Source organism: Triticum aestivum, chromosome 1A (assembly GCF_018294505.1).
Source record: "Triticum aestivum cultivar Chinese Spring chromosome 1A, IWGSC CS RefSeq v2.1, whole genome shotgun sequence".
Taxonomy (NCBI): domain Eukaryota; kingdom Viridiplantae; phylum Streptophyta; class Magnoliopsida; order Poales; family Poaceae; genus Triticum; species Triticum aestivum.
In genome coordinates, this window is record NC_057794.1 from 595,267,693 (window position 1) to 595,277,600 (window position 9,908).

Below are 9,908 nucleotides of genomic sequence, written 5' to 3' on the forward strand. Positions count from 1 at the left end.
CTATGGCGGAAGGAGCTCATCAACCTTCCGAACTGGACGCCTCCGCCTCCTCCTCCTCCTCCGGCGAGTCAGGGCACTCCGCCTCCTCCACCGCCTCCTCCTCCGGCGAGTGACGATCAGGGCCCTCGGCCGGCTCCTTCTCCGGCGCGTGGCGGCACTCCGCCTCCTTCTCCGCCTGCGCCGACGCGCCCGAGCAGCCAGCCTCCTCCTTCTCCGCCTCGTCAGCAAGGGCGGAAGAGACCTGCCGCCGCTCCAGCTGCTCCGGCGCGTCGTAGTCCTTCTCCTCCGCCGCTTAAGCAAGTAAAGAAGACAACCGCTACGTCTGCTCGGTTGGCGTCTAGCAGTACAACCAGAAGCGGGAGGACATACAGATTCGGTCCTTCTCTGAAGACTCCAGAGAAGTTACCATACGAGAGGACCCAGGAGGAGAACGCCGAGATCGCGTGAGAAGAAGTGAAGAAATTCTTTGAAGGGGTGAAAGCAAAGAAACATCCACCTCCGGAGGAGAAGGTAGATCGGGTGAAAGTGAAGCGCACTCTGGCTGCCCTGACAAAACCACCGAAGTCTGATCCGCCGAAAGGAAACTATGACCGCATTATTGGAAAGGAATTTGCCGAAGCGGAGCGGTCGGGAAGTACTGTCAGTGATCAAAGGCTGAAAGAACGACGAGCTGGGAAACAAATTGCCCAGCTCGGCGAACAAGCGAAGCAATCGTGCCCCCCACTCAAGGTGCCTAGCCACAACATCGATAATGATCCGAGGATGGTGCCCGGTTATAGCAATCTTGCAGATTACCTGCCCGACGAAGTACATTATGAACCCATGGACGTGCAGATACAAAGATACGAGTACGGGAAGCCTCTCGTCAAAGATGAAAGATCTCTATCAACGATGATGCGAAGATTGCATGATTGGTACTTGAAAATCTGCAGAGACTCTGGGGGGAGGAGTACTTTGTATTTGAAAGTTAAAAAGGAGCATGACCTCGTTGGAATTGATCTGTTGCATGTTCCATTTGAGGAGTTCTATCAGTTTTTCAATCAATTGGCCCTCGATAAAGCAACGGTCACCTGCTACTGTCTGTAAGTACTACTACTTCTGTCATTAAGTCTCTCCATATAGCTCAGCTCTTTCATTGCATGTATTTATAATCATCCTCACTATATTATGCAGATTGAAGATCGTCGAATTGAAGAAAAGACAAGTCGGTGATATTGGGTTCATTAACACATATCTCATAGATGCAACTCAGGTTAAATTTCATGCCGCAGAAACCGAGGCCAGCATGCTAGAATCGTTGATAATAAATCAAAACAAAGATATAATACTCTTTCCTTACAACTTCAAGTGAGTGTTACTGTCTTGTGCGTATTCGGTTTCCCTTATATATTAGTCAAGGTTATAGTAATGTAATTGATGAGTTATGCATGCGTGTGCAGTTTCCACTATATTCTCCTACATATTAAGCTTGAGCAGGGACTAGTAACCGTCTTAGACTCAAGACGAAAAGATCCCAAGGACTATGCAGACATGACTCAAATACTCGAGAAGTAAGTTAAATCGATCATTATCCACTATATCAACAACTTTGTTCATTTCCTGATATATCAAGTAATTGTTTTCTTTGTCCGGCAGGGTTTGGAGAAAATTCACCAGAAAAGCTCCGGGATTGCCGAAGGAGCTGCAATTTAGACACCCGAAAGTAAGTACTAGCTATAGTAGCATTTTAAGCGCATCTACTAGTCATTCAAGCGCTAGTTTCATCAATACCATTTGGCATTCTTGCTTATCAGTTTGATTAACCTCTATTTCTTGTAAAGTGGTTGTGGCAGCAACAAGGGAATGATTTCTGTGGATACTATGTTTGCGAGTCCATCCGCCACACGACCTGTGAGCGGGGCTACACTGACGAACAATATGAAGTACGTAAATAACAACATTCACAATTTTATTTTATTACCATCATTTGTGTTGAGTTTCATTCATTCATATATATATGTATTGACCCCCTTCTTTAAATTAGATGTTTCGGAAGCGGGATGAACTCCTAGCACCAGCTCGCATGCGAGGAATTCAAGAGGAATTGGCGGCATTCTTTCTTGACCACGTGATCCCTGAAGACGGAGAATTCCATGTTGACCCTGAATCCGTATGATTATATTTGTAAGAGATAATTACTGTATATATGTAGCCGGTAGTGTCAGATAGATATACGAGAACTTGTTGTTCGACCAATCTCTCGGAGAAAGAGAGGTGGTCGATATCACTTCTCTCTGTATGCATATATGTTCATCACGATCTTCTGTTTCCTTCGTTTGCTTACTAGCTAGCCAGCGTGTCTAGTCCTCTCTATACGTATGTATAGTACGTAGCGTCGACCCAGCATGGACATAAGAGAGGACACTTCTCTCTATTAATTATAGCTAGCTAACACAATATATGAAACACCTAAATTAACCCCCCAAAACCCCCAACCCCCCTTCCCTTCAAAAAAAAACAAAAACCCCAGCCATAGAAATGCTGACGCGTGGATGCCTATTGGTCCCGGTTGGTGCCACCAACCGGGACCAAAGGGTCTCCTGACGGGGCTCTGCGCACTGCCCACGTGGAGGGCCTTTAGTGGATTGAACCGGGACTAAAGGGGGGAGGTATTAGTACCGACACTTTAGTCCCGGTTCAGGAACCGGGACTAAAGGCCCTTACGAACCGGGACTATAGGCCATTTTTCTACCAGTGTGAACTTTGAGTTTATGATCAGATCTACCTTTTTATCCATGAAAGTTATTTGAGTATTCTTTGATCTCTTATATGCATGATTGATTATAGTCTCGTATTTCTTCTTCGATATTTGGGTTTTGTTTGGCCAACTTGGTCTATTTATCTTGCAATGGGAAGAGGTGCTTTGTGATGGGCTCGATCTTACGGTGGTTGATCCCAGTGACAGAAGGGGAACCGACACGTATATATCATTGCTATTAAGGAGAACAAGATGGCGTCTATTTCTACATAAATAGATCTTGTCTACATCATGTCATCGTTCTTTTTGCATTACTCCGTTGTTCCATGAACTTAATACACTTGATGCATGCTGGATAGCGGTCGATGTGTAGATTAATAGTAGTAGATGCAGGCAGGAGTCGGTCTACTAATCTTAGACGTGATGCCTATATAATGATCATTGCCTGCAGTGGTGTAGGCCTCCGGTGGGCAAGGTGTGGCAGCCGTCACACCTTGATTCCGAGCGAAAAACATTTTATACCTATGTATACGCTCGATCGACGGCTGAGCTGGAGCAGAAAAAATCGCTGACAAAAGGAGAAGGCCGTCGCAGCTTTATATGGGCCACGCAGCCACGTATAATTGGGCCTAACCTAAGCGACTAAGCGAACGACTTCACCGCCGGTAAGACACGAAAGAATCGAGCCAGGCAGCCAGCGCACCAGTCCAGTACACGCACGCAGCGTAGGCAGCCAGCCGGCAAGAACCCTAGCTAGAGCGGCGGCGACGACGGCCAGGACCAGGCGGAGACGCGGAGTGGTGGACGGCGGGACGGCGTCACGGTGGTGAACGGCGGAGCCGTGGAGGGCGGTTGTGGATGTCGAGCAAGCGACAGGGGTGGCTGGGCGCAGCCGCGCAAGGCGCGGCGAGCGGCGGCTGTGGCTGCGGCCTAGCGGACGGCGACACGGCGCGGCGGTCGCCAGCTCCGCGCCCTTCACGTCCAGCAAGCCAAGAAACTATCTCGTGTTTGTTTTTCTCATCTTCGGTTGTTATCTTGAGAAGAGGAATGTTGCTGGTCATTGCTTGTTTGTTACTCACGATCGATGCTTCATTATTTCTTATTGTTTCTGATACACGTCAGAAGGTGGAAAGCAGGGTGGTTCTCTTCATAAATATCTCAAAAAAAATATCAATTTATAGAATTGTCCCCAACATTAGAGATGATGTTAGATCGAATATTCGTTTCTGAGCCCGGGCTCAGATGCTTCCGAAATCAACCCCGTATGTTCACATGTGGATACGTGCACGCTGATGCATTCTCTTCTTTTATATATCATCATGTATCGTAGTACTAAAATAAGGCCAGTGCAGGCCCGCATTGATTGCGACGACAACTGGTACTATAGGTGCGGACCAGCAAGGTCTCGGACGGCTCAGTTATTTTCCTGTGCGGGCCCGAGCCGTCTCCTCGCTCGGTCTCTGTAACGGCCGTCCGCCTAGCCCGAGCCACGCCATACTAGAGTTGACACTTCACCTCGTCGACGACCTGGCCGCCTACCTCCGGTTGCTTGTTCCTGCTCCAGCGCTCGCCGCCGACTCCATACACGAAGCCACAACTGTCTGCAAACGAAGTCAGATTTGAATGCCAACCCAAGCAACAAAACTTCCATAAGAAAACGATTACCACAAGCAGTCGTACCTGACAGTATAATCCGCCGCCAGAGCAACCGCCTTCAGACCTCCTCGTCATACTGCTCGCAGCGGATTCAGCCGCCGATGGTGCAATTTCTTAAAGGTGCCCTCGTGGCTTCTTGATTTGAATCTACAACAATGCTGAAGCCAGGAAGGAAGGTATAGCATCAACCGGCAGTTCAATTTTTGAAATAACACGGTGCCACCCCAACTACCTGTCTTATTCAAGTTACATTTACTCAACCAGCAGTATTTTGAAATAACACGGTGCGCGCAGGACACTGAAGAACTTACGCAATGGTAACCCGCACGATGGACAAGTATCGCCAGCAATACAAGCAAGGATAGCACTGTGAGGATCAACCCATGAAGATTCAGTCATTTTTAAGATGCAGATAACCAGAACATTGTATGGCCGGAACATAACCATTATTGTTTCTCAATAATACAGGATTTTACATACCTCAAAAATTGAGGAACAAGCATGGAGCAATGCTCACTGAAACACACTAGAAAATCCAAGCCGAACAAGAACACACAACACAAACTTAAATATCACAACTCAATTTCCAACAAGGCGTTCGTGGTTTCTTGGGGGGGCATCCCTCCTGTCCGGGCAAGTGGTTCACTTGTGGCCTTCTACAGAACCTAGTCCTCTATCTCAGACCCTCGTAAGGCGTTTTCCCTTGCTGTTCGTCGGCCTCCCTGGCCCCTCTCTGCTTGCCCGGAGGTGCTAGTCCCTATGGTCAACATCGTTGCCACCAACAAAGGCAACCTCTCCATTTCCAGGCAATCTCCCAGCAGGCAAGTTTGCCAAGCGGTCCTCGAAACCCAAACCATTCCTCTTCTCTGCTAATGGTGCGCTACTCACTAAAAAAGGATCCACGATCCATGCCAGGAGAACAAGGTGTTCAAACTGTGTCTTCTCCGACCTCAATTTCAAACTAACAGCTAAATCTCTTAACAACAAATTCAGCTTTGGACACCATATGACGAAGAATTGGGAATTTACCTTTAGCACATGGCAGCATATCATCACAGTGTGCTCGAATTGTCCACACTCGCACGTAAACTCTGACTGGTCCTCACTTACGGTCACCTAGTACACAACTCTGCTCCATTTCTCTCTTTTTGCTGCATTATTGTTTGTTGTCACATACCTCCTCATCTTCTCTACCTCTGTGACATTGTAGCCATTCCTTCAATTAGTAGACGACTGAACTCCTCAAACATAGTCCTAGTGCAAATTTTGCTTGCATGCTGTTTTGTTACCAGATTAGTTCTCCTAACAGCTCCACCCTGTGTCACAGAGTTCTGATGTTTTAGTACATTATAAATACTACAAAAGTAGGTGCTTGGTAGTGGTGGGAAGGAGAGCTAGTGTCTGATTCTAAAAGTACTCGAAGCAACTGCAGTGTACTTACAATCATGGTCCTCTTCTCCTTATAGCTTTCCTCACGCTCATAGTCAATCTGCAACCTCATGTACTGCCTAACGAAAATGTGCATCGGGCTAGCAGGAGATGTCTTCAACATGCGATCCGCGCTCTCGCTGCATTGTGTGTTTGTCATCTTGGCGCAGAGAACACCTTTCAAGTCTGGTTTTGCCCACTTCATTCTGATTTCGTAGACTTGAAAGGTGACAAAGTCATGGACGGATATGGCCGACGGTGAGGCCCAGACTAAGCATTTCTTCTAGCGATCTGCCAGCTCAAAAAACAAATCCCAAAAACTTGCAGATCTTCGGAAACCATCCCGTCCACCGCATCAAGCAGGAACTCAAGCCCAACATCCTCCATTCCTCTGCTGCCAGTTCAGATCGAGCAGCATACACCAGGCTGTCTCGAATTCATCTGTAGTCAGCATGTGGGTGACAACTTTATAGAACTCTGCTTGGAACTAACTCATGTTATGTACAGCGGGCCTAGGCTCTCCTTAGCGTTCTTTAGAATGTGCCACTTGCACCAACAGTGTACACTGTCTGGGTAAACCTTGCTGATCACCACCTCCATAGGTCTGTTCTGGTCTGTCAACCATAACATCAGTTATGCACTAAACATCTCTCGCACATATTTTTTTAATTCAATCTCTAAATAACAATGTACTCATGCTCAACAAGAATGAGACCAATTACCTGTCAGGATTGTCTTAGGTGTCGGTCCACCCATCTTACGTATAAATTCAGAAAAAAAAAACCAGCCGAAGCTCTCCACCTGCTCATCTCGCATTACAACGCCAGCCAGGATGATGCTTTCAAAATGGTTCTTAACCCCTACGAAAAGCCCAAACAGAATGTCGCACAGTCCTGTAGGTTGTGTCGATTGTGATCACATCACCAAAGAAACGGTATTGCATTCGGCTGCTCCCGTTTGTGCACATCAAGTTTTTAACCCTGCTGTTTCCGTACCTTATCCCGAAACCAATTTCCAGCACACTTTCCATTGGTTCCTCTGCGTACTTGTGAATTGACTGCTCCAACGCACTCATCTTGGATGGACCTGGCGTTCTGTCTTGTGGTGCACTCCCGACGCGTAATCTGAATTTACAGTAAAGAACCATAGATGGTAAGCCTCCAGATGATAAAGCAGACATCACATGGCAAACTAACTATCTCTGTATGACCCAGTCATTTCACACATGACCACGTGATCCATCTACGAATGTTACAAAAATCGTAAATACAAGTAGCTACCACAGCATAGAGTACATAGCTGCGCACGAAACCATAGCAGCAGTTTGTTAGACAGCAGTATCATTTGCAATAAAATTGAGCACGGCACAACCTTAATGACATACCTCTATGTCCAACCCGGCGCTTCGTCGGAAAAGGCAGCCGTCGCCATGGCCATGCGGCCTCCGTGGGATATCAGCCCCTTCATGTCGCCCGCACCCGGAGCCAGCATTGAATCCGCCGGGGTAACAGGGGAGGCATCACGCCGCGGCAGCACCGCCAGAGGAACCGGATCTGGATGTTCCAAGCTGTCCGCGAACTCGTACCGAGAGCGGGAACCTGCAAGTCACAACCACGGAGTGGAGCGGGGCTCATCGATAGCCATCTGCTATGCCAATAAGAAACGCAAATCTGCGAAAGTTATAGATCTGCCGACGGGCAGGGTTCACTTACTGGTCGATGGCATCAAGCAGGAACTCCATCCCGGCATCTTCCACCGCCAGCCGGCTGGAACAACCCGAGCCTTCCGCAGACCTGGGAGGAATCCGTCCATGGCTGCCGAAGCTTTCGAGAACGTCCTAGGCGAGGGTTTGGGTTTGAGTGTTGCCCATCCGACGGGTCCAGTTGGTGGTTTGGACGGCACAACATCGACCCACTGGCCTGTAGGAGTTCCACGCCTCAGCCCAAATAGTTGCCGACCTGATCCACGGACCAGTCAGAGCCCCGCGCAGGCGTCCGTCAACCATTACTTTCTGGCCCACAAACTAGCACTGTTTTCTACTTCCACGTTCCAAATTACTCGTCGCATAAATGAATGCATCTAGAATTAAAATATATCTAAAAAAAATGAAACTCCATGGGCACTAGCACCCACGGTTTTCTTGATATAGAAGAAGCATCCCTCATGAGAATTCCAGAAATTCGTCCCCGACGTGGATCGAACTCTGGTCGTTAGGTTTACAATCATGCGCCCCCAACCACTGGGCTATGCCCACGTCCTCAATTAAAATATATCTAGATACATCCCTACTTGCGACCAGTAATTCAGAACGGATGGAGTATCAAATACGCGTCGTAGCCCATTTTTCTACAGCCCCGTGCATGCGTGTCAGGCCGAATTATGTGAATCCCGAGTAAGGATCGAATCGCTGCGGGAGCAGCTGAGCTCGAGCACCAAATCGCTGCGTCCATGTTAGATTTGCTTTTGCATCAAAACAAATTTTATGCTTAAGAGTTCGCCACACCTTAAATTTTTCTCGTCCTCCGCCTCGCCTCTGATTGCCTGGATGTCGTCATGATTATTTAAAGTTCTATCAATTGCTCAGCAGTAATTTGTTTACCCACCGTTTGCTATTTTTCTTGACAGAAGCCACTAGTGAAAGCTACAGCCCCCGGGTCTCTTCTTTAATATATTTGCCTTCGCGGTCTATTTTTCTTTGTTCTTATTTTCAGATCTATTAAACTAAAAATATAAAAAATACCTTACTGTACTTTATTTTATTTGGCATTCGAACTATCAATATTTACAACTCTCTCATGTCCGTTTGCCAATTTCTAACGCCGTTACCCGAAAGGGATTGACAACCCCTTTAACACGTCGGGTTGCGAGTATTTTGTTATTTCTGTGCAGGTGTTGTTTACATAGTGTTGCTTGGTTCTCCTACTGGTTCGATAACCTTAAGGATAATTGAAGTGACTCGTCTTCGAATCTACTTTGGTTGGAGTTCGAAAAAGGAATAAAAATAAAGTAAATTCAAGGAAGAGCTTTCTTTTTTTTTAACAGCCCCTTGGCAGGTCGTGGAATGCTTTTGTTCTCCTCTTATTCCATATGGAATACAATCAGTTAAAATAAGAAGGAATAGGGGAATATTCTCATCACTGAGGAAAATACCTACCGTCGCTGTGCTGCATCATCCATTCCTCTTTGGGGAAATACCGACGTAGTTCTAGTAGACATCAACCGTGAGGGCCCGAACCTGGGTAACCCCCTTATGAAGAACCCCTCCCCCCCTCCCCCTGGCCGCATTCACTACCCCACTGAGAGTACTGACAATTTGCTGAACCGCCAGTTGGCGCGCCAGACAGGGGTTGTGCTGGTCGGAGACCGAATCCATATTGGTTCCCTCATCGCTCCTGGGAGCTCCATGCTAGCAGGGAGCCTTACCTTTGGATCCCTCACCTTCATCACACACGGTCAGAAAGGTTCGATGCCAACCCACCAACCTTCCCATCCAGCACCATCTTCTTTGGATCAATGTCATGCTCCATGAAAGGACTGCCACCATCATCTGCTGCCGATGGCGCTCGAGCATCGACTCTACGTCCACGTCGTCGGACGAGGACCAATCCTCGAGCAAAAATTCCACGCAAGGGCTCAAATCCATCTACAAAAACCGCACCCGAGCTCGCATCAAACGGTATTTCATCACCTACGGTCGATCTAGAAGGGGCAGAAAAGGGGGCTCAACCGATGTGGTCGATCCAGGGCGGCGGTGACCCGGGGGCGGCTCGACGAATTCGGGGCGGGCGGCGACTCGGGGGCGGGTCGGCTCGGCGGATCCGGGGCGCTGGCGAAGCGGCGCGGTGGACCCGGGTGTAGTGCGGCCCGGCGGCATCATTCCGTCGACGGAAATGGCCGGAATCGCAAGCGGCAGTCGGGCGGCGACGATGGCGGGCGGTTGTGGGAGGGGATGTGGGGAACGTGCGCGCTGAAATGTCCCTCCCGCCATCCGCTTTCGTGAGATACAGGGCACTGATGGGGCGGCTGAACTGGGTTTTTGCAGGTCGAAGGGGGCATACCGTGCCCCTCAAAAAAATTTAATGGTCGA

The 9,908-nt window shown here is 48.3% G+C and overlaps 1 long non-coding RNA gene across 2 annotated transcripts; it reads right to left on the reverse strand.

The window, feature by feature from the left end:
• Positions 1-4,446: 4,446 nt before the first annotated feature.
• On the reverse strand, positions 4,447-7,726 carry LOC123183557 (uncharacterized). 2 transcript variants are annotated; one of them, XR_006492630.1, is made up of 6 exons: positions 7,534-7,726; positions 7,206-7,419; positions 6,544-6,945; positions 5,835-6,435; positions 5,423-5,709; positions 4,447-4,551 (listed from the first exon to the last, which is right to left on the reverse strand). It is a non-coding gene; the product is annotated as an uncharacterized lncRNA (long non-coding RNA). The 2 variants fall into 2 exon arrangements; XR_006492624.1 differs by lacking the exon at positions 4,447-4,551 and having other exon boundaries at positions 4,815-5,709.
• Positions 7,727-9,908: the final 2,182 nt, after the last annotated feature.